The sequence below is a fragment of the Hylobates moloch genome, unplaced genomic scaffold (assembly GCF_009828535.3).
Source record: "Hylobates moloch isolate HMO894 unplaced genomic scaffold, HMol_V3 SCAFFOLD_17, whole genome shotgun sequence".
In the NCBI taxonomy this organism is placed as follows: Eukaryota; Metazoa; Chordata; class Mammalia; order Primates; family Hylobatidae; genus Hylobates; species Hylobates moloch.
Genome location: NW_026652292.1, coordinates 22,600,540 through 22,626,539, shown reverse-complemented (window position 1 = coordinate 22,626,539; position 26,000 = coordinate 22,600,540). Strand labels below are relative to the sequence as shown.

Genomic DNA, 26,000 nt, shown 5'->3' with positions numbered 1-26,000 from the left:
GTAAGAATACCCTGTCCCCCTTATTTGAACATTTACTTTAGTAAAATTGTAGTCCTGAATGCTTTCTCTGCCTCTGAAAGTGTAATTTTTTTTTTTTTTTTTTTTTTTTTTTTTTGAGACAGAGTCTCCCTCTGTCACCCAGGCTAGAGTGCAATGGTGCAATCTCAGCTCACTGCAACCTCCGCCTCCCGGATTCAAGCAATTGCCTGCCTCGGCCTCCCGAATAGCTGGGATTGCAGGCACCTGCTGCCACGCCAGGCTAATTTTTGTATTTTTAGTAGAGACATGGTTTCACCGTGTTGGCCAGGCTGGTCTCAAACTCCTGACCTCAGGTGATCCGCCTACCTTGGCCTCCCAAAGTGCTAGGATTACAGGCATGAGCCACCATGCCTAGCCAAAGTGTAAATTGTTAAACAGCCTCTTTCTAGACTTACAAACCAGTGAGGGCTTTCACAGGAATCTGTGAACCATCTCTTTGAAAGTTAATTATCAAGGAAAATAGTGCCCCTGTCACCCAGGTTCTCTGGAAGGGTGGAAACCTACCTTTGCTCGGTGCCTTGTCCCACGTTGTAATATTACCTCCTGTACTGAAAAGAGAAGAAAGTTTACTTTTCCATTGGATAAAGCCTGTTAACAAACACAGATGGCCCACAGTCTCCTCTTTCCTCCAGCTCTTGCCTTGAATGAAACCTTCCTTTCCCGTTTAACTGTCCAGTGTAATTTTTGCTTTGACAGAGTCCACAGGACAGGCTGTTAGTAAGCAGAGATAAGATGTAAAGTGGAAGACAACAAAGTGAAGCTGGGACCCATCAGCATGAGCCAGAACCCACAAGGATGGACTCTTGCCTACACATGGGCTATACCTGGGTGGTGTGGATGTCCTGGAGAAACCAGTTCCTTCACAGCAGAGAAAAATAAACACCCTACCAAGAGATTACAAAATTGTTCTGTATTGTTGGCTAGCCTGAAAGAGGCAAAGAAAGGAATTCTATTAAATATAGTGTAAACCAAAAATAAGATTCTAAGACCCCAACTGATTGATTGGACCCCCCGCCCCCAGGCCAAGGTCATTCCAAACTAAAGCTGAAACACTAGTTCAGACCATGATGGGAAGCAGGGGTTGAACATGTCTCATTATACTGTCCTTCCTTTGGAATTCAGGCAAATATGACAGTCATCGACATTAAAACAGAGATCCTAAGACTGACCAAACTGACTCTTGGGGCAATAGGTTGGTGCAAAAGTAATTTCAGTTTTTGCCATTGAAAGTAATTGCAAAAACCGCAATTACGTTTGCACCAACCTAATAGCAATAAAATATGTCACAAAATGACAGATTGCAGGCTCTGAAAGAAATTGAACTATTTTATCCTGAAACTAACTTCTTTGATGTATTTTTAAATGCCCCTGCAACACTGTCTCGTGGTGGAAATCTACATTCTGTAGAGAATCCCCTTCCATTTCCAGGTCTTTTTCTGAATCAGGAGAGGCTAACCAAGAGTCTTGCACCTTTTTAAGTCCCATAAGAAATATTTACCATGTATTCTCTCTGAAGCTTGCTACCTGGAAGCTTCATCTGCATAACAAGAGCCTTGGTCTCCACAACTTTTTATCTCAAACCAGACATTTATTTCTATTGACTCCAGGTCTTTAGATAATAACTTAACTCTTTCAACAATTGCCAATCAGAAAATCTTTGAATCCACCTATTACCTGGAAGCCCCTCCCACCAATCCCCCACTTCCTGGACCAAACCATTGTACAGCTTACATGTATTGATTGATGTCTGTGTATAACTTCTGTCCTCCTAAAATGCATAAAATCAAGCTATAACCCAACCAACTTGGGCACATGTTCTCAGGACCTCCTGAGGCTGTGTCATTGGCATGTCGTTAAAAAATAAATGTCTAGATTGATTGTGACTTGTCTCAGATACATTTGGGTTTACAATAGTTTCCCAGATGACACGCTACCAGACCTTCTCCTTTGGTCTTTATCGGAAATAAAAATAACCATTCTTCAAGCCTCATTTCTAATGCAACAATTCCTATTATCAGTTCTTCTCTGAACCCCAACAGCAATTTTTAATTTCTGTGCAAGATTGCTTATTAGAATATAATTGATTATACCTTTCCTTGTCCTCCTTTAATACTTCCTTCACACATTTAACAGTTTATCAAAATATATTCCGGACAATTTTATAACAACTGTATTTGTCAAATATACAGAGAATTTTCTGCTGACTTTAGTATATTTATTGCAAAAATTGTGCTTAAAAGAGACAACAAATATAGCTAAAGTTTGTTGGATAATATAAATAAAAACATATATGTATAAAGTGAATTAACAGCAAGGTTATTAATTACTCTTCTATTCCAACTTATTTCTACTTGTTATTTTTTTAATAAGTGTCATATATATTATATATATATATATATTTTTTAGAACAGAAATTCAAACTCAAAACTAATATGTTCCCTGCGTCCTAGGTCAGTACCTCTCCTGCCTCTATCAAGCTGATACAATAGCAATTATTATATATTTCTATTTTTTTTTTTTTTTTGAGATGGAGTCTTGCACTGTTGCCCGGGCTGGAGTGCAGTGGCAAGATCTCGGCTTACTGCAATCTCCACCTCCCGTGCTCAAACTATTCTCCTGCCTCAGCCTCCCAATTAGCTGGGGTTACAGGTGCCTGCCACCACACCCAACTAATTTTTTGTATTTTTAGTAGAGACGGGTTTTCACTGTGTTGGCCAGGCTGGTCTCAAACTCCTGACCTCATGATCCGCCCGCCTCGGCCTCCGAAGGTGATGGGATTACAGGCATGAGCTGCCACACCTGGCTGCAATTATCTATTTCCAAGCTGCATTTGCTCTTTTCTACACTAACTCCCCATTCTGGACTGTTTCAAGTTCCTTTCATCTTAAAGTTTCAGTGATGCTAGATGAAGATGTTCTAGAGATCTTCTCCACAACATAATGTCTGTAGTAAACAACACTGAATTGTGCATTCCAAAATGTATTAGAAGATAAGTCTCACTTTAAGTACTCTTACCACACATTAAAAACTAACAAATAAACAAAAACAAAACAGTGAGACAGAAGGAAAGTTTTGGAGGTGTTGGATATGTCTATTACCTTGATTGTGGTAATGGTATAACAAGTATTTGCATATGTCCAAATTCATCAAATTGTGCACATTAAATATACGTGGCGATTCATTCTTTCAGAAATGGTACATAAGTGGTAAACTCTTTGGATTTTAGTACCTAGAAACACTTTTATTTCATGATTGATTTACTCCTTATAGTTTTACTGAGTATGAGATTTCAGTGGAATAAATTTTCACCATCATGAAGATGTAATTCCATTACCTACTGACATCATTTGTTTATAATGATGACTTTGCTACCAGTATAATATTCATACATTGTTAGATTATTTATCACATGTCTCTGCAAAATCTTAAGATATCTGACATCCTGCAGTTTAACTTTAAACTTTCTACGTATACAAGATAGTAAGTTTTACTATGTCAACCCAGATAAGCTGGAACTACATTTTCCAGAACCCCCTTACCTTTGTTGTACCAAGTTAGATTAGTTACAAGATAAATTTCCATGGGATTTGGAAGGCAGTAAGGAAAGAATCTTTTCTTTTCTTTTTTCTTTTTCCTTCAATTTTTTTGTATTAAAGTTATGTTAGGGCACTAGGCTCTGTGTAGTTACATATCTGCCAGTTCACCTGTTTGGCCTGAGCAGCACCCAGGTCCTGAGTAGCTCCTGAATCTCCCCATGGTTTGGGTCAAATGTTCATGTATGTGAAGTTCCATGGGAAAGAATGCCAGACTTTCCTATGGTCAGCTGCATCATTATGGCTGGAGATAGTAAAAGGCAGATATGGAATATGGCTTATCTTCATAGGACATTGTTTATCCAGTTTTTTTCTTGCTTTTTCACAATTGAATTCCAGATTCTTTTCTTGACCCCTGTCCCAGCTGGTCTATAGCAATAGGCCCAAACTATATGCAAAAGCATGAATTGCATACATTTCTTAACGGGCTTCCATATGATGTATATTCTAATGCCTACAATAGACTCTCAATGAGAGTCTCATTGTTTGATAGATTTCTTGCTTTTTTTAATTTATGGATTCAGTAACTCATGCATTTACAATATTTTGTATTTAATGCCTTCTTCAGTTGTTACGTGTCAAATATTTATTCAGTTCTGAAATATTTTTCAGTCATCATTTCATAAAACATTTCTTTCAAATATTCCATCTATTTATAGATTCATCTCAATTTCCTATGATGTGACTTTGTCATTTCTTCTCCATGCCTGTTATGCCTGTTACTACTAGTTTCTTCAAATATTTATCTTTGTTGCTTTGGACAACATTATAATATAATTTCTCAAAACCATCTTTCAATAAATTAATTCACCTCCCTACTGTTTTCAAATTAGATTGCATCTCATATATTGAGCTTATTTTTCTATATATTTATTTTTGATTCCAGATTATTTTAGTTGTTTTCCTTTTAAAATCGATTTTATCATATCATTTCTTCCTTTTGGTTCATAATCCTTAATTGTTCTCAGTATTCACAGTGTTATGAGTTTGAAGGTCTTCAATGGACTTATTTAAAAGTCTTTTAGAATGCTTTATTTTTATTTCATTAAGACTTAATCATTTGTATTCTTTTAAGTGCTCTTTTAGCATGCATTGTTTTAAAATGTGTTGAAATTTTTCATTCTATTCATCTTCATTAGAATTTTTATTTATTTATTTTTAATCTCTGCCTTTATATTCATTCCGACTGTCTAGTGTTTTTCTATCTAAGACTATGAAATTACAAGTTGGCATTATATTTGTGGCTCTGCCTTTTTATCCCAGCAAATTATTAAGATATTTCCTATTTAACTCTTAGGCACTGAATAAGATGGCACCCTAGCCCACTTCTTTGCAATGAGTTTCTGCCCATTTTCTCTCATCTACCTAGTTATGGACATTTACCCATCCACAGTTGTAGGCAGTAGACAGAGGATATATTTTTTTGAGCTGCATTTTAGGGTATGCTGTCCTTTTTTTTTTTTTTTTTTTTTGAGACTGAGTTTTGCTCTTGTTACCCAGGCTGGAGGGCAATGGCCCGACTTCAGCTCACTGCAACCCCTTCTCAGGGGTTCAAACGATTCTCCTGCCTCAACCTCCCTAGTAGCTGGGATTACAGGCATCTGCCACCATGCCCGACTAATTTTTGTATTTTTAGTAGAGATGGGGTTTCACCATGTTGACCAGGCTGGTCTCGAACTCCTGACCTCGGGTGATCCACCCACCTCGGCCTCCCAAAGTGCTGTGATGGGTTTACAGGCATGAGCCACTGCACCTGGCCACATTGTGCTCTCCTTTGATATCAAACCATTCGCCTGCTTGTAGTCCAAAGGCTCACTTACAGTAGTTTCCTTACAACCTGCAGAAGCTAAGACTTTGACTGCCTTTGCTTAGACAGTCTCTCTTCAGATTGTTTTGTCATTGTTTCAGGACTATATTAGTGTATGATTTAAATTTAAGAAAGTCTCTTTAAATGTCTTTGCTAATATTTTATTTATTACAGGTTCATATTTGGTGCAGAGATGGAGGGACTTGAATCATGAAGTTACAATACCATTATGAATAGATCAGAAGCCACACAGAACTTCTATAACAAGGTTGAAAACTTTTTCCATAAAAGGTCAGATTAGTAAAGGTTTTCGGCTTTATAGGTCATATACACGCTACATCACATATTCTTCTTTTTCCCCCAAAATGGCTTAAAACATAAAAAGCATTCTTGGCTTACAGACTACACAACAGGTAAGAGGAAAATTTTTATGCTACTAAATGGTTAAATGTAGGACTGGTTGGGTTGAGATGGTGTGTTCAAATAGAAAACCAGTGTATGTTTTAATTTTTAACTGAAAAGACCAAGGTTATGTTATGTGTCATCCTAGTTGTTCTAATTTATGTATCTTCATTTTATTTTTTACTTAATGATAATTTATAAACTAGTCAATCATTTTATTTTTTCATGAAATATTAGAGACCAAACTGGGTATCAAAGTAATCGGGCAATTCTTAGTGTACCTGGAACTATAAGATTACAATAAGATAACTGTTTCAAATCAAGTCAACTAAGGCTACTATATAATACCAACAAACAACAAAGAATTGAGCAAATTCATGCTGAGAGGAAGTCAGTTTGAGAGGAATCTAAAAAAGATAAGTATTCATCACTTAACGTAAAAGCACCTCTAAAGAAAAAGGTGCCTGGTTTGGGGTCTGTTCAAGAGTAAGAAAACTTATTGTAAGTACTTAAGGTTAAGGCTTTCTTTGCTGTTTCTCTCAAGAAATAGCAGCAAAATCAACATCATCAGCAACTCTCTGAGTATGAAAGTATTTCTGACAAAAGGCATTAAGCTATATGATATGTAATTTGCAAACTATAAAGCACAGATAAAAGCTTGCTTCTGCTGACTTGTCTCGTTATCTCTTTTAGAGCATGCAATGTGCAAGAGGCTAGACTGGGGAGGTGACAGGAAGTTATTTTAGTCAAAATATTGAAATTCCATTGTAGCAAAAAAAAATTTTTAATTATTTAAACCAGCATATTTTCTGTTCCTCCTGAAGGGGTGTTAAGTAAAATAAGAAAATCTGTTAGAAAAATTGAAAAACAGAAATATCTAATTTATAAAGCTAGATGTGCAAAATTTCTGTAAATTTAAAAATAGTCATGATATCATCTAAAATTTTTAATTTTCCAAATATATTATGAGACTAATTTTTAGCAAATCTACAATAATAATTGATAATTACTAATGATCAAAAATGACTATTCCTAGAGAACTTTAATACTTCTACAGATATTGTTAGAAGTATGAATCAATGCATCTTTTCTCCAGAGAAATTTTGAAAAATTTATCAAGAGTGTTTAAAGGAGCTTCAAGTTTTAAAAATATAATTTCACTTCTAGGTATATATTCTTTGGATATAATCTGCAATACAAAATGTAGACAACAATTTATATGAAGAATATTCATTACAAAGTTACGTATACTAGCCAAATTGAACTAAAAGAAATATCTCACTAACATACATCTTAATGAGATGTAATAATCTCACATATTAGAAAGGCTTTACTTTGCAGAAATAAAACGTCCAGTCATCTCTTGAAGCCATAAATGTAGTAATCTCTACTACATGAATATTTCAAATGGGACTTGACATTTGAAGAGATATCAACAGGTAAAGACAGACGTTGGTTCTGTTTTGGTGTTTGTTTACAAAATGTTGTATTTTTAGATGTGTGTCGCAAAACTATATAGAATTTCTTGAAATGAACATTGTTGCCCGTAACTGCTTTCTTTTATGTTTATTGGTGCATGCAGTTGAGAGTTAGCTATAGATATGGTTGTCTATGAAATGTTGAAATGAAACGAAAAGTTGAAGTAATATGCAAATTGTAACCCCAAAATACAGTTTAGAAAACACGAATAATTTACTTTAATAATATTACTTCAAATTTGCCCTTATGATTTGTCTATTTATCATTATATTAATAGTAAATATCTTCTATTACGTAAGGAAAGTATTTTTTTGTGGTTGTTGTTTGGTTTGGATACAGAGTATTGCTCTGCCACCCAAGCTGGAGTGCAGTGGCGCGATCTCAATCTCGGCTGACTTCAATCTCCACTTTCCAGGTTCAAGCGATTCTCCTGTCTCAGGCTCCAGAGTAGCTGGGATTACAGGCACTCACCACCACACCCGGCTAATTTCTGTTATTTAGTAGAGACGGGGTTTCACTATGTTGGCAAAGCTGGTCTCAAACTCCTGACTTCAGGTGATCTGCCCACCTCGGCCTCCCAAAGTGCTGTGATTAAAGGCTTGAGCCACCACAGCCAGCTGGAAAGCATTCTTTACCGGCCAAGGCATTGATTCTCCAACAATATGTGGTGCTATTTCTTATTTTACAAATACATTTTCAGTAGATGTAACATATTTATGTACACATAAAATATAAAGGACAAGTAAATAATCTGGATCCATTAAGCTTCAAAATTAATAAAAATCTGTATGCTTGTGTTAAAAATAATTAATTTTTAGATAATATTCTTTACATTCCTTATAACTTTGGATAGATAAATATAATGAACACCTTCACAAATTTTTGCTTAAGTTATACACCAAAATCCATTTAAATCCATTACAAATCCATTTACTAGTGAATAATGACTATTATTTTACCTTCTGCTGTATATAAAATATTAGCTATAATTCACATTCTGAACACATATAAATGAAATAAAGCATCATCATTCTTGATGGAAATATAATAAAAAGTGGACAGGAAACATATAGCTATGTGTAATCATATGTATACACACATATATACGTAGTAAACAGATATTAAATAAGTGACAGAGAGTGGACTGTTGATAACAGAACAATAAAAAGGTTTATCCATATGTCCTTTCTTTCATGGTATTCAGAATTGTTTTAACAATACAATATAAATAGTACAGTTGAAGATAGAAAAATAGAAATGATGGCCAGGTGTGGTGGCTCATGCCTGTAATCCCAGCACTTTGTGGAGGCTGAAGCAGGCAGATTGCCTGAGGTCGGGAGTTTGAGAACAGCCTGGGCAACATGGCGAAACCCTGTCTCTACTAAAAGTACAAAAATTAGCCAGGAGTGGTGGTGGGTGCCTGTAATCCTAGATACTCAGGAGCCTGAGGCAGGAGAATAGTTTGAACCCGGGAGATGGAGGTTGTGGTGAGCTGACATCGTGCCACTGCACTCCAGCGTGGGTGACAAGAGCGAGACTCTGTCTTAAAAAAAAGAAATGGATATGGTTTCCCACTAATAAATATAAAGTCTAGTAAGAAAAAGAAAAAGCTGATAAACATAAAAGTAATACTTTTTGAAAAGCAAGTTACGTGTATATAAATATATGCACATATATAAACATATATACAAATATATTTATATATGTGCATTTATATATAGTTATATTAAAAATATGTTATGTATAAATATTTGTATATGTAACTGTATAAACATATCTTGCTTCCAGAACCTATACACACACACACACACACACACACACACACACACACACACACACACACAAGGTTATATATAAATTGGTTCCTGAATGATAGATTTTAAGCATGTAATATTAGGATAAAGAACATTTTAGACAATGGTGTAAATGCTTTCATAGGACATAAAGAAATGTAGTTTGAATAGAAAATGCTTGAAGAATAGTGTGTAAGATAAATGGTGTTTGACCATAAAGGACAAAACCCCAAGGCTGTGGTGAATACATTTCCTCACAGGGCAGTAGAGAATCAACTTGGTTACTGTGCAAAGAAATGCCAGTATCTTTGTAATGCTGTGCTGGACATTAGGGATGGGAATCTGTCAAACATATCTAAATTTGACAAACGATTACAAATCCATTTACTAGTTAAGAACAAGCAAATAAGAAAAAAGAATCAGGGCTTCCTTTTCTATATAGGCGATAGACAATATAAGAGATTGTTGCTCTAATTTTAATCACCAATCCAATTGTAGTAAATTATGAAATGATGTTTTTGTTAAATGTGTCAAAGAAAGAAAGGTGTGAAAAACCACAAATAAACTAAACTCTAGCCAGTGACAAATTCTTCATAGGAAAAAGGAGGCTTCTTTCCTGGTAGAGTTGCGGGAAGGGGGAGTTATCAACTATATTTGGTGATACAAAAAAACTAGTCACACCATTTACAAACATGTAATGATGACATGTGTGCTGGCTGCATATGAACTGGTGGGATAGATTAAATTTCTGAGACGCTTTATCGATGTAGTGAATATTCACTTACCCATCTACTCTTTCCTATGGAACTTCACTAACAACATAGGATATAGGCCAGTGAGTGGGTGGCGGGGGTGGAGCACATCAGGACACTTCAGAGGTAACTATTCAAGGCACTTCGGGTTTTTAGTAACCAAAGGCTGAAGAACGGAGAGCTGAGAGAAGTGCCTTCTACGCATTCCAGGCTTTCTGCTCTCTAAGGAGAGAGAGAGAGTAGGAAAGCTTCCAGAAATTCCTCTGAGACGTTCTGGGTACTCACAGAGATACTGGGTACTCACACATAATCTTGAAAAATTAGGGGCAGCGCAATAGGGTTCAGAGACATTTCCTAAGGCTCTTAGGAAAGCTGATGACAAGACTAGAGTAAAAAGAACTCACTTGAGTTTCAAAAATGTATCGGTTGGGTTGCAATGAGAAAGTTACCATATCACACATACATGTGTTCTCCGTATAAAGGAATAATTTGGCTCTTTTCTTTCCTCTTCTCTTTTTTTTTTTTTTTTTTTTTTTGAGACAGAGTCTCGCTGTCGCCCAGGCTGGAGTGCAGTGGCGCGATCTCTGCTCACTGCAAGCTCCGCCTCCTGGGGTTCACGCCATTCTCCTGCCTCAGCCTCCCGAGTAGCTGGAACTACAGGCGCCCGCCAACTCGCCTGGCTAATTTTTTTTTTTTTTTTTTTGTATTTTTAGTAGAGACGGGGTTTCATCGTGTTAGCCAGGATGGTCTCGATCTCCTGACCTCGTGATCCGCCCGCCTCGGCCTCCCAAAGTGCTGGGATTACAGGCGTGAGCCGCCGTGCCTGGCCTCTTTTCTCTTCTTTAGTATCTTCTCTTTCCTTCCCGTCCTAAACAACTCCATTCTAAAGCTAGTAGATAGGACTAAGTCAAGTGTGAAGAAAGGCCACAGCAGCCCAGAGCTAGATGTTGAGGCCCAAGAATGTTGATAAGAATGCCCATGTAGAAGTGATTCCCTGGAATAGGAGCTAGAGGCTGAGGTAGGCTGTGGTGATCAGTTCAGTGAGGTAAATCAGAGACTGACATAGAAAAGGGAGACATCTGGGTAGGAATCCTTCAAATACTTTGAAATGAGAAACCCAGTTGCTCAATCCAGGCCAAAACATTATATTGCATAATCCCTGAGGATAAAACTGAGAGAATCAAGTCACTTTCTTCTTAGGGCAATGTATGTATATATAGGCTGTTCTCCCATGTCTTTTTCATTGATGCAAGTACAGCAAGAATTATTAGCAACTGCGTAGATACTACCATCACTACCAAAAATTGTCTAGAGGAATGCATTGTCCATCATTACTTGTGCCCATGACTTGAGACTGATTTGTATTCCATTTAAGGCAGAGGTAGTGTCATTAATAATTTCTTCCAGAGTTAGTGACAAGTTTCTTGCAGTCCTCTGTCCTTGGGACATGGCTCTGATTATTAGTATGTATAAACAATGAATCAATAACTCCTCCAGGTAGAATGTCTGATTAATCAAGAGTAGGCTTGTTTTTGAGCTCATATCTGAGTCAGAATTTCCAGTCTTGCTGATTTATAGAATACGTGTCTCTGTGTACAGAAAATTCTAAAACTTCTAAACTGCATGAGGTGTTATTCCTAAAGTGCCTGAATTGTATGAGGTCCTGTTATAAGCAGAATGATGCATCCTGCTTGCCAAGGAAGTAGTATCTGGTAGGAACAAAAGGAGTTGTTCTTTACACAAGGTTGGCTCCAAGGCCTTGCATTAGGAAGGTTAAATATTTTATTAATTTTTTCCAGGTGGTAAGTAATTTGTCCATCATCCTCAGAAGATTGTTGAGTTCAAATGTAGAATTTATTGGTGCCTGATCAATAGATTGCAATGATTTATATTTTTTCTAAGAGATAAGACACTAGAAATGTCAGGGGTTAATTTGTTTTAGGTCATTTGTTCATGGAGGTGCAAGTGGAAACACCATTGGCTGTAATTCCCTATGGTTTTGTTTGATGGAATTGGAATTGCCCAGAAGTTTCTATTATGAAGTTATATGTATGCACGGCATGTCCAGAAGTCAATAAGATTAAGGGCAATGACTGGTCTTTGGTATAACCTAAGAATGGCTTTAGAATGAGTATTTTCTGACTAATGATAACAACAAAGAGAAAAGAAAACAGAAAAGTGGCCTTTTTGAATGGACAAATGGACCAGAGTGTACAGAATTTTTTAAAAACAAAAGAAGAGTGGTTATAAGCAAGCAATGAAAAACAAAACAGGAATTGGACAGGGATCTTGTTATGATGTCTGGATTGGAACCTGCTCACTACTGAAGGTTTTCAGCTTACTCCAATGGTCTCAGGTCAGCTCTCTACCTCCAAAGATTGGTGGCTTCTACATGATCTCTGTGAATCCTCAACTGAGGTCAACTTTTGGATTGATATCTTAATTGTGTGGAATTCTGAATTCTAGTTTAGTTGTGAAGTATGAAAGGTTCCTCAAAGGTTCACTGCCATATCCATCAACAATACCTGATAAAGTCTCTTCCACTAAGATTCAAAAATAGTTTTCTTCTAATGCCTCTTCCAACAGATAAAACCTTCTCACTGAAGATCACAATTAGCTTATTTAATGTATTAGTCCATTCTTGCAATGCTACAAAGAAATACCTGAGACTGTGTAATTTATAAAGAAAAGAGGTTTAATTGGCTCATGATTCTGCAGGCTGTACAGAAAGCATAGTGGCTTCTGCTTCTGGAGAGGTCTCAGGAAACTTACAATCTTGATAGAAGGCAAAAGAGAAGCAGACACGTCTTACATGGCCAGAGTAGGAGGAAGAGAAAGAGATGGGAGAGGTGCTACACACTTTTAAATAATCAGATCTTGTAAAAATTCTATCAGGAGAACAGCACCAAAGGGATGGTGTTAAATCATTCGTGAAAGACCCATCCCCATGATCTAATCATCTCCTACCAGGCCCCACCACCAACACTGAGGATTGCAATTGAACATGAGATTTGGGTGGGGACACAGAACCAAATCATATCATTTAGGAAGATGTTATGGGAAGGCAACTTGTTGGTGGCTTGGGAACAGAACAGATGTCTGAGAACAGAATATAAGTCACCTGCAATGTTTTGCCAACTGACAAAAAAGTATCAAAGACCAAGAAAAAAAATGGCATCTATTTTCTGAAACATTCAATTTTGTGAGGAGTCTCTGATAAGTTTAGATAGTATCTAGTTTTCACAGGAGAGTTATTTTCCCTCCTCAGAAAAGTTGTGTTCTAAATAATAAACTGCATTTTAGCAAAATTGTGATTAATGCTTTGAAAGTTTCTCCTAAGGCTCAGCGAAAGAAAATGAAATCATTCTGCACCATTTGCCTCCTCTCTAAACAAAGTAAGAGGTTATCCTTATATTACATCAGAACTCAGCTTGAATCCAAAATTTAAGTTTAACAGTTACTTGCACATCTTATCTTGGGATAGATGGATCTTTGGGGACAATTGACATTTTGGAAGTCTTAGGAGAGTTGTTGGGGACAAGCAGGCATATTTGAACAAGGAGAAGAGGAGGGAGGAGTCAAGAGAGGTGGTGTGGGGAGAGCTCAGAAGCCAAACAGGTAGAGGAGAGCTGAATATAGGGGTGTTAACTGGAGGACAACAAAGGGAAGGATTTACTAAAAACATGTAAGTCTATTTTTAGTTGTGGAAGTCTGTCGATTTGCCCATTAATTTTTGGCCAATAAATATTTTTTGGTGGCAAAGTTTTAATCAGAATTGTGTTTGGTGGTCATAGCATACCAATAAAATAAATGCTCACCATTGAGTCCTAGAAATTTGTCTTCCTTTCTTTTCTATGATAATTTTAAACGAATAATTTGATTCCAGTCCAATGATCCTAGAGTTGGCTATTGAAGCCCAAAATCATCCTTGGTGAAGTTGTGCCATTTAGAGAGATGAGTGTAAGAATTAGTATTGCAAAAAGAGTGCACTGAAGGAGTTTTTCCCTGCAGGAGGTGATTTAGAATTAGATTTAGATTTAGAATTATATGATTCCATGAGAATTAACAACGGTCAATCAAAGTGATGCTTGTACACTTTTCATCTTGGGCCTCCAGTCTGACAGCTGGCCACCACTCAATGCAGATCTGACAATCCAAACCCCCTCCCCCACCCTCTATCTCCTCAATAAGAAGAAAACCAGAAGGAACTCAGCATCAAAGCCATAAAAAATGATGAGTTCATGTCCTTTGTAGGGACATGAATGAAGCTGGAAACCATCATTCTCAGCAAACTATCGCAAGGACAAAAAACCAAACACTGCATGTTCTCACTTATAGGTGGGAATTGAACAATGAGAACACATGGACACAGGAAGGGGAACATCACACACCGGGGCCTGTTGTGGGGTGGGGGGAGGGGGGAGGGACAGCATTAGGAGATATACCTAATGCTAAATGACGAGTTAATGGGTGCAGCACACCAACATGGCACATGTATACATATGTAACAAACCAGCACGTTGTGCACATGTACTCTAAAACTTAAAGTATAATAATAATAAAATTTTTAAAAAAAGATCAAATAAGAAGAAGAAACTCATTCGGTTTTATTACTGACTGCCAGTCAGAATAATGGCTCACCAAAGACATTCACATCCTAGTATCTGGAACCTGTGACTATATTACCCTACATGGCAATAGGGACTTTACAGATGTGATTATGTCAATGATCTTGAGATGAAGAGATTGTTTGATATTATCCAGGATGCCTAAATGCAATCAGAGTAGTCCCTAAAAAGGGAAAGAGAGTCAGAAGCATCAGAATTAGAGTGAGATTTGAAGTGGTACATTGCTACCTTTAAAAATGGTGGAATGGGCCACAAGCCAGGGAATGCAGCTAGCTTTTAGAAGCTGGAAAAGACAAAGAAATGTACCTTCCTCTACAGCTCCCAGAAAGAACACAGTCCTGCTGAAATCTTAATTTTGGCACAGTGAAACTCAGTTTGGATTTCTGGCCACCAGAACTGTAAAAGAATTTAAGCCACCAAAATTGTTAGGACTTGTTACAGCAGCAAAAGGAATTTACACAGTGCCCTATGGTGGTGTTGTGTTCAAACTGACCCCAGTCTGGGGAGAAAAACAAACTCTGGGTGGTAAGCCCACCGTGAAGCTTCAACAACAGGTCTTTAGGGCCCATGCCTGTGTTCTATGCTGTGATTCCCTTATTCTAACACACATCATTTTCAGACAGCACCACACAAACAGAAGCACAAGAAAGGGTAACAAAAGGATGAAAAGTCATGCCAAAAAAAAAAAAAATGAAAGGACAAATAACAAAACCAGAGCACCAAATTGAGCCAAGAACCACAATGAAAAGCATGGACTTCAAACCTGTTGCTATCGTACCATGTCAGTGCAGATTCAACAAACCATGACGCATGATGGGTCTCCATGGCTACTCACCCTGGGAGAAGACTGGAGTTCTGTCACAGTGGAACTTTTGGGGAAGCTGGGGAAATGAACAAAGGCAATGCAAATCAGAACAAACAGACGCTATTTATTTGAAGCCTGTTAGAGAAAGGAAGTTGGCTATCATCACCTGCATTTGATACAGACTCAGAGGAAGAGAGTGGGAAAGCTTTAGAGTGAACAGTTAAAAACCTCCAGGTATGTTCTGATTGGAAGTTGTTGGCATGGGGAAGTTGGAGGTGGGCTAACTAGAAGCAAGGTGCCTTATGGGATTGGTTTGTGGAGAAGATTTGGTTTGCCCTAGTTGATCATGAGGTGGAAGCAGGGGGAAAAACATAAGAAAACTGGTGGTCACTGACCAAGTACTAACCATTCTGAACCGGTTGCTGCAGAGACTGTGGCTTGACTTCCTGGGTTGGTTGCTACAGAGATTATAGGTGAGAGTTCTATTATCATATAGCCTGGTCCCTGTCCATGTATATATTCAGTCTCTCCAATGGTACTCCACACTAGTGAATCTGGGCAACATGGAGAGGTAGTCTTGTGCATGATAATGGAAACTTAACAGGGTTAGGAAGGTGTTAGCATTGTAGGGCAGTCTGGAAGAAGGTGTCAGTGCTTGAGTAGTGTGAGGAGTCTTTCTGTGATGGAGGGAAACCCTGCATGGGGTATCAGAAGCCAGGTAGAGTGATAAAGGCATTTGCATGCAGAGGGGGAGTGGCAGCAATGGAAGATTAAAACATACAAGAAGGAAGTGATCAAAGAAGTGATTATATCAAAGAAAATGCAGCCAGGTTTCTCAATGTTGCAGAAGAAACAAAGAAAATGTGATAGTTAATTTTATGTCAACTTGGCTAGGCAATGAGGACCAATTAGAAAAAATACTAATTTGAATGTTGCTGTGAAGGCATTTTGTAGATGTGGCTAACTTTTAAAATAAGTTTAAGAGCCTTAAGAGCAAAAACTGAGATTTCCCAAAGAAGGAGTTCTGCCTCAAGATTATAGCATAAAAATCCTACCTGAGTTTCCAGCCTGCTGGCTTGCCCTATCAATTTCAGACTTGCCAACCCCCAGAATAGCACAAGCTAATATATACAGTTGACCCTTGAACAACACAGGTTTAACTTCATGGTTCTATATATATATATATGCTTGGGATCTGCAACAATTTTTTAAAACTTGTAAGTGGCATACCCTAGAAATATATAAAAACAATTTAAATGTTAGGTATGCCATGAATCCATAAAATATATGTAGATAATAGTCTATTTTATTATTTACTACTATAAAATATATGTAAATTGATTATAAAAACAAAGTGTATTATAAAAAATAATTATAAAGTGATTATTTAAAAAACTGATTATAAAAACTTAAAGTGAATCAAAAGTTACATGCACAAACAGAACATACATGGTGCCTTCTGAGGTCAAGAGGAATGTAAACCAGAGTAAAGATGCAGTATTAAATTGTAACTGCATAAAATTAATTGTAGTACATACTGTACTGTTTTAATAATTTTGTAGCCACCTCCTATTGCTATTAAGTTGAGCTCAATGTAGATCTGACAATCTGAACCCCCTCCCCAACCCTCTATAGTCTTGCTTAAAATTCTAGAATATGTTAATTATCTCTGCATGAGCAATTCCTCTCTCCAGTAAACTGTGCTTCACAGAAAAAAAAAAAAGTGATTTCTCATGGTTCTTCCATACTTTTCATCATGTTTCATGCAATTCAATAAACCTTGACTAACACCATGGGACTCATACGAAGTGCCATTACTGATGCTGGAAGTGCTCTCAAGAAGCAGAGAAAAGTCATGAAGTTACAAGAAAAAGTCAAATTGCACGATGTGTATCATAGATAGAGGTTTGCATCTGTGGTTGCCCATCATTTCATGATAAATGAATCCAGCAAAAGGACCATTATTTATAAAAAGAAAAAATATATATATGAAGAGGTGCTGCAGCTATGCCAGCAGGCACAAAAATCTTGCACTTTTTGTGAAATACCTTTTTATCTCTTATTGAAAATGCAGCTTTTATGTAAGTAAAAGATTGCTGTAAGAAAGGCAAACCTATAGACTCTCATATAATTCAAGGAAAAGCAGTCAATAAATGACAACTTAAAGCAACAGGAAAGTAAAGGATCTAAAGCTAGAGAATTTAATGCCAGCAAAGGATGGTTTGATAATTTCAGAAAGAGTTTTGGTATGTCAATATAGATGTCAAGAGGTTTGGCTGAAAAACTGTCAGGATATCTACCTGAACCAATTTTAAATGCAAACAAAAGTGCCCTATTAGGAAAAAAAAAATTCCAACAAGGACATATATTAGTAAAGAGATGCAAACACCAGAATTTAAGGCAGGAAGGGATAGGCTAACTGCACTGTTTTTTGCAAATGCAGTCAGGTTCATGATTAGGACTGCCCTCGTCTACAAATGTGCTAATCCTCAAGTCTTGAAGGGAAAAGATCAACACCAGCTGCCAGATTTTTGGTCGTATAACAAGAAGGCCTGCACAATCAGAATCCTTTTTCTGAACTGAAGTACCTTGCCAGTAAGGGATGATCTTTTAAAGTTACTTTGGTATTTGACTATGCTTCTGGTTACCCAGAACTCCATGAGTTCAACACCAAAGAATCAAAGTGGTCTACATGCCCCCAAACACAAAGTCTCCAATCTAGCCTCTTGATCAGGAGGTCATAAGGACCTCTCAGACTCATTAAATACAGAATTCTATGGAAAATATTGTCAATACTATGGAAGAGAACCCTGAGAGACAGAACATGGTAAAATTCTGGAAAGATTACATAATTGAACATGTAATTGGGTTTTATAGAAAAAGCCGTGAAATCCATCAGGGCTGAAACAATAAATTCCTGCTGAAGAAAACTATGTTCAGATATTGTGCATGAATTCACAGGACTTATAACAGAGACAATCAAGAAAATCATGAAATAGACTGTAGGTAAGGCAAAAAAAGGTTGGTAATGAAGGGTTTCAAGATATGAATCTTAGAAAAACTAAAGAGTTAATAGACATCACAGCAAAATAATTGACAGAAGGCAATTTGATGGAGGTGATTGCTTCTAAGCCAGTGCCAGAGGATGAGAAAGAGGACATAAGAGAAGCAATGCCAGAAAACAAATTCACATTAGACAATCTAACGTAAGGTTTCTGACTATTCAAAACTGCTTTTGACTTCTTTTATGTCATGGATCCTTCTATGATATAGTCACTGAAACTAAAGGAAATGGTGGAAGAATAATTGATACTGTATAGAACTGTATAGAAATATTTTTAGAGAAATAAAAAAGCCAAAATCTCAGACAGAAATTATGAAGTATTTTCAAAAAATGTTCCTGCTTCTCCTGCCTCTCCTCCGTTTCCACCTCTTCCACCACTACCACTCCTGAGACAGTAAGGCGCAGCCCTCCTCACCCTCCTCTTCTACATAAGCTTACTGAACTTAATGATCAGGATGAAGAATTTTATGATGATCCACTTCCACTTAAAAATAGTAAATATAGCCAGGCATGGTGGCCCACGCCTGTAATCCCAGCACTTTGGGAGGCCAAGGTGGGTGGATCACGAGATCAGGAGATCTAGACCATCCTGGCTAACACAGTGAAACCCGTTCTCTACTAAAAATACAAAAAATTAGCCGGGCATGGTGGTGGGCACCTATAGTCCCAGCTACTGGGGAGGCTGAGGCAGGAGAATAGCATGAACCCAGGAGGCAGAGCTTGCAGTGAACCAAGATTGCGCCACTGCACTCCAGCCTGGGCAACAGAGCAAGACTCTGTCTCAAAAAAAAAAAAAAAGTAAATATATATATTCACTTCCTTACAATTTTCTTAATTTATTGTAATAATGCAGTATATAATAAATATAACATAGGAACTATATGTTAATCAACTAATTATGTTATCATTAAGACTTCTGGTCAATAGTAGGCTGTCAGTAGTTAAGTTTTCGGAGATTCAAAAGTTATGTGCAAATTTTTATCTGTGCACCCCAACCCCCACATTGTTCAAGGGTCAAGTGAACATATATACAGGTGACCTTTGAAAAAGACAGGCTTGAACTGTAAGCCTCCATTTATAAGCAGATTTTTTTTCCAATTGTATGTAGATTGTATTCTTAGGATGCAAAACCCATCTATATGGAGAAAGAAATTTTCACATATGTGGGATCCAATGGGCCGACTGCAGGACTTGAGTATGCATGGATTTCAGTATACATCTGAGTGGGATATCTGTAACCAATCCCCTTCATATACAGAGGGGTAACTGTGTATAGTTTTTCTTCTATTTTCTATTTATCATCATATGACAAATATGTTTTGGTCAATAATGAATTGCATATATCATGGTGGTCCCATAAGATTATAATACCATATTTTTATTGCACCATTTCTGTGTTTAGATATACAAATATCACTGTGCTCCAGTTGCCTACAGTATTCAGTACGGTAACATGCTGTACCAGTTTGTAGCCTAAGAGCAATAGACTATACCATATATCCTAGTGAGTGATAGGCTATACCATCTGGTTTGTGTAAGCACATTCTGTGATGTTTGCACAACAACAAATTTGCCTAACAATATATTTCTCAGAATGTATCCTGGTCATTCAGCTATGCCTGACTATTTCTCTGAAAAGCCCTAACAGATACAGAAAGTAAAAGATGAGAACAGAACATCATCTTGAGCCATAAGGTAATTAAGTGCTCAAAGAATGATGGGGACATATCAAAAGACACAAAACCCGGCTCAAAGGTGTTCCCACTGTCTGCCAAATCTGGGACAATATGAGCAGCAAAATAACTAATGATAGTTACCAATTACAATCAATTGAGTAAATTGATAAGACCACTTACATAAATAAATAAATAAAGTAAAAGCTTGAAGCCTTACAAATACGTCTCTAATCAAGTGAAGTGCATATCACCAAAAAGAGGACATATTTGAATGTGTTACTTCGTAGAATACACTGAAATCATAGCTTCATTTTTCTTGAATTTGATTGTATGGAAATTAGACAAGCCCAAATAAGGGAATGTCTACAAAACGTCTGGTCACTAACCCTCAAAAGAGTCAAGATCCTGAAAGTCGAGGAGAGATTGGGGAATTATTCCAGACAGAAACCTAAAAATATGTAATAGGTGATTCTGATTTGAATCCATCTTCTGAAATTACAAGTACCAATGCTTAAATAGATCTGAAGATTAAGTGGTTGCATTACTCTGCCTGGACTGCCAAAACAGAATACCTGAGTGGCTTAAACACAGAAATTTATTTTCTCACAGTTTCGGAGGCTGGAAGACCAAGCTGCCATGATGTTAGTTTCCGGTAAGATGCCTTTTCCTGGCTTGTTGACAGACACTTTCTCCCTGTGCCTCAAAGGGCCTTTCCTCTATCAACAGGCACTCCTGGTGTCTCTTCTTCTGTTAAAAACACCAATTCTATTTGAATAGTTCCACACCCTTTTGATTCATTGAAGCTTAATTATCTCCCTGAAGGCTCTATTTCTAAATACAGTCACATTGAGGGTTAGGGCTTTACACTATAAATTTTGGGTGAACGTAGTTCACTCTATAACATTGGTAGAGATGTAGTCATGTTAATTTCTTAATTTTGATGTTTACAGTGTTGTTCTATAGGGGAATGTTTTTGTTATAGAAATTATACCTTAAGGCCGGGTGTGGTGGCTCACGCTTGTAATCCCAGCACTTGGGGAGGCCGAGGCGGGTGGATCACGAGGTCAGGAGATCGAGATCACGGTGAAACCTCGTCTCTACTAAAAATACAAAAAATTAGCCGGGCGCGGTGGCGGGAGCCTGTAGTCCCAGCTACTCGGAGAGGCTGAGGCAGGAGAATGGCGTGAACCCGGGAGGCGGAGCTTGCAGTGAGCCGAGATCGCACCACTGCACTCCAGCCTGGGCGACAGAGCCAGACTACGTCTCAAAAAAAAAAAAAAAAAAAAAAAAAAAAAGAAATTATACCTTAAGTACTTCAGTGGTGAAGGGACATCATGTTGACAACTTATCCTCTATTCAGGAAACATGTTATTTGTATAATATTTGGATATTTATGTTAAGTGTGAGAGTTTTTCAAAATTAAAACAAAATAAAATAAAACAAAATTCTAATCATGAAAAACAATGAAATAAATTCAAACTGAGGAACATTCTACAACAGTGGGCCTCTTTACTTCATAAACATTAATGTCCTGAAAAACATGACAATCAAATACAAATGCATGAGTCTGACTAGAAAAGCAAAGCAGGGGATGCCATAAAGGAAAGCACTGCAAAAAGTGAGCATGATTTTAATATGGATAATAACTTTTAACAACGATAAGTTTTCTAAACTTGATCATTGCTTTGTGGTTATGTAAGATAATGTCCTTTTTTTAGGAAATGTATGCACAAGTATTTAAGATCATAGTGCATGATATCTACAACTTACCATCTTTTTCAGAAAAGATTAATAAAGTATTAGCAAAATACAGAAAAATATGTGAATTTAAATACAGAAATTATAAGTTATTTTAAATATTTTATAATTTTTATAAAGATCTGATTTTTATTTCAAAATAAATGTATAATTAAAAAATAATACTCTCTAGAAAATAGAGAAAGGCAATTTCCTACTCACAACAGCAATCTAAGAACAGATTTAATAAGAAATTTTTAGGACTTATATAAAGAGACCTAAAAAGACTTTTCTGGGAGATATAATAGTCTGAGAAAAGTAGAGAAAGCATTAAACCATATTAGTAATTACCAAAAAATATGAAAATAGATATGAGATTGTTCTGCCCACCAATTTGAAAACTAAATTGCAAAATAGTATTTATAATACAAGTATTGTAAGTGTATGGAGAAATGAGCTTTCTTATGCCCTACTTAAGGAATTTCATTTTGTATAACCTCTCTTTTAAACAACTCCATAACAGTACCAAAATCCTCCAGATAGTCCACACCCTTTGAAGGGGTGTGAAGTCACTCACCTGTTTTCTTGCAGATCTATTCCTCTGTAATTATCCCCGCTTGACTCAGAATAGGTTGAACCAAGGAGAAACATTGATGGGAGATTTCAGACAGACAAAGAAAGTAGTGAGAGTGTTTCTACTTCTATCTCTGGCCAGAAGTCTCTGTAGTTTCAAATCATCATTTTGCCCAGGCTGTGATCCCAGCTGCCACCCAGAAGCCAGCTCTAATTCTTGGCTGATAATATGGCTATCTCCTATTTTGTCCTTTAAACCTGAGTGAGCATATCAGCTTCAAGCTTTTGCTAATTTCGGAGTTGCCTCATTGCCCCATTTGTCTTTCAAACCTGTTCTTGAGAGTAGATTTGTAAGTAGTTTATCTTTTTAAATGCTCTCTGTTGCACCACCTGGAATATGTTTTGTTTTACTGATGGGACTTTGATTGATATGAGTGTAAATCCTCCTGTGTATCCCAAAGACATACTACAGTAAACATCTGAGTTCAAGATTGCTCATCATGGTTCTATGAAATAGCAAAGTGGAGGGAGCATTTAAATACCTAAAGATAGTTTACTGGTTAAACGTATAGTTCATTCTTATTAGGTAACCATTATTTAGTTACCAAAAATTCTGTCTTTAAGTTCTTATGTTTCAGAAAAATGTTCAGCCCATAAAATTTAGTGAAAAAAGTATCCAATTTTTGTAATATCCTGAAATGAGCAAGTAGAATAAACTTTTTTATCACTGATTTTCTAATTGCTGAAATTGCAGGTTATCACATTTTTTTGTATTTCTCATATTTTCAAAAGAATATATTTAATTCTATATAATTAAACAATATTACTTAGAGAAAAAAGTTTCTAGGTGAGCATGCATGAAGTCATTTGTACTTCTGCTGCAAATGTCTCTCTTTGCATTCTTTTAAGGAGCTGAATAATATTGCATTAAGGTGTAATCAACATTGAAGATACATCCGCATCAAACATGCTGTCTTTCATTCCTGACACATTAAAGTGATTACAGTCTATTCTCATTATTCATAGACTGCTTGTTTGCAAATTTGGCTCACAGTGAAATATATTTAGAACCCCAAATCAATACTCTTGATGCCTTCTCCATCATCCGAGGACATGTGCAAATCAGTGAAAATTTTGAGTCATCCGATGCACATGTTTTTAGCTGAGATCTAATAAGGCCATGCTCTGTGTTTTTATCTCACCTCTCATGCTGTAAACAAGTGTCTTAGTCTCCTTAGTGCCATGCTCTTTTTTTTTTTTCATTTTTGTTGGCAATTTCACAGTTTAAAATGGCCCCTAAACAGTACTGAAGTGCTGTCTAGATTTCCTAAGTGCAAGAAGCCTGTGATGTGTCTTCCAAAGAAAATATGTGTGTTAGATAAGCTTCATTTGGTCATGAGTTATAGTGCTGTTGGTTGTGAGTTCAATGTTAGTTAGTCAACAACATAGATTAAATAAGGCATCTTTAAACAGGCATACACATAAAACAACATTACATATTGACTGGTTGATGAAAATGTGACCAGATGCTCTCAGGAACCTAGCCCCATGTTTCTCCCAGGAGCAAAGGTTTGGTATTTGCTAATTCAGTGTTCGTGGGTAATTTATAGAACATAACTACCACAAATAATAAGAATCAACTGTTTTGGACCTAGTTTTCTAAATAGTTTCTATATGTTGTCTTAGCACTTTATAGCTTGCTCACAAGTGTTTCAGGAAAATGTCATTTATTTACAACAATATTATCTGAAGCACACTCTGCAGGGCCCTAATGTTTTCAGTGAGCTCTCAGGAGGTACCTTCATGTGGATCCAAGAAGATTCATAGTCTCTGCATTTTCTGCCTCAATCTATCCGTGTTTCTTTGGCTTCATCTGTATTACGTGTTGAGATTCCATGTTGGTTCTTATTAATGTGATTTCTGCCAACAAAACAGAAAAGGAAAAGGAAATCACAGATACTAAGGCATTTTACAGTCAACGATGATGATGATATTTGAATTATTAATATAGTTACTGTTATTATTTTAAATGTAGAGAACCTGAAAAGTGTCTTACAGTAAAATCCTAGATGCTAAGTAATTACAACTATATAATAGAAAAGAAAAGCCTTTTGCTGCATTGAATTTTCAAGTAAATTGCCTAATTTCTTCAGAATTAACATCTATTAATTCAATATTTTAATGAAATAACTAGGTTGTGTAGGTTGTGAGCAAGAACACTGTCAAGGGCAATGAAGTTAAAAGTGATTATAACAATTTTCATCCGTAGAGGAGGTGCTTGGCAACTACTTGGAAAGAAGAGGGATGACCAAGGATTGGGAGATGTAAAGGTCACTCAAGAGGTGGCTTCAAGCCAGAATAACTGACGTGTGGGGGTGGGTGTGTTTGGCCTGAGAGGGGGTCAAGATTGACAATAAGAGACATCAGAGACATTGCTAAGAGAGAAGAAACACACCTGATCTGGGTGGAAAAGTACTGTTTTTTTTTTTTTTTCTTTTTATATGTTTGCAATTAGTTGGTGAGATAGATAAACTGAGAGAGATGTTCAGCAAGCAATCTGCAGCAGCGAAATTTGAGGTAGAAAAAGAAGACAATGATGGACATATTTTAGGAGATTTTCATGGTTTAGTAATACTACTCATCTATGTTGAGAAGTGTCAGTTAAGTTTTATGATTGGGCTAAAATGTTTAAGGAAAGAAGTTTTACTCTGAAGATGTAAAGAAAGCATAACTGGTGATTAAATGTCCACAGAGGTAGCATGCCATATTTGAGCTCCCTCCTGAGTAAGAAAAGAAAATAACACAGTTTCAGTGTGAAATCCCCGATGCCTGATTCCTGATGGCTCTACTAAATGTTGTACAGGGTAAATGCACATCACGGTTTCTCTCTTTTTAACAACAATAAAAAAATTCACGATACTATGAATAAAGGACAGATACTGAGATCTTTACAGATTAAAATTTGATTCTAAAATAAATCTCTAAATGTTACTCTCCTCTCTCTCTTCATACCATAATTAGCAAACTAATACCTAAACAAATATAGAGCAAACTAAATACGTCTATTAAACTTTGTTTAACATATATATGTCAGATTAAATTGTAGTTTCAAAACTATAGAAATAAATAGTATAGGCTCTGACCACAAAAATCTCTGTTCAGTGGGAAAGTGGACAATAAACCAAAGATTACAGCACAGCAGGACAGTGCAAATACTATGGAAAAATTTTGCTCAAAATATGTGATAATAAACGGAAGGATTGCCTAACTGTTGAACCTGAGGGATGTGGGGGTAGTGAATAGTTACTATTAGACATATGATAGCCATTTGTAATTATTTGGAAATTACTGAAACTTTAGACACATGATTTTTGTGTGTCCTAGACCCATTAAATGAAAATTTATACGAGGAGGAGTATAAGTGTACACATATACCCTACACACACTCACACGCTTTAGTCAAACCTTCAATCTGACGATCATGCTGACATATAAAATTCAAGTTTTGCTTCACACCTGTGTCATAGCTGTTGGAAGTTGCCACTGACATAGATCAAATCTCTCTTCAATGAAAAGCTATCTGTATTGAAGATATTTCAATGAAAGGCACATAATCTTTTGACTCCTAATGAAACTGACCAGGAGACATTGA

The 26,000-nt window shown here is 36.7% G+C and overlaps 1 long non-coding RNA gene across 1 annotated transcript; it reads right to left on the bottom strand.

Moving 5' to 3' along the window:
• Nucleotides 1-547: 547 nt before the first annotated feature.
• LOC131381749 (uncharacterized) lies at nt 548-25,953 on the bottom strand. The gene is made up of 3 exons (XR_009210660.1): nt 25,814-25,953; nt 24,148-24,268; nt 548-587 (listed from the first exon to the last, which is right to left on the bottom strand). It is a non-coding gene; the product is annotated as an uncharacterized LOC131381749 (long non-coding RNA).
• Nucleotides 25,954-26,000: the final 47 nt, after the last annotated feature.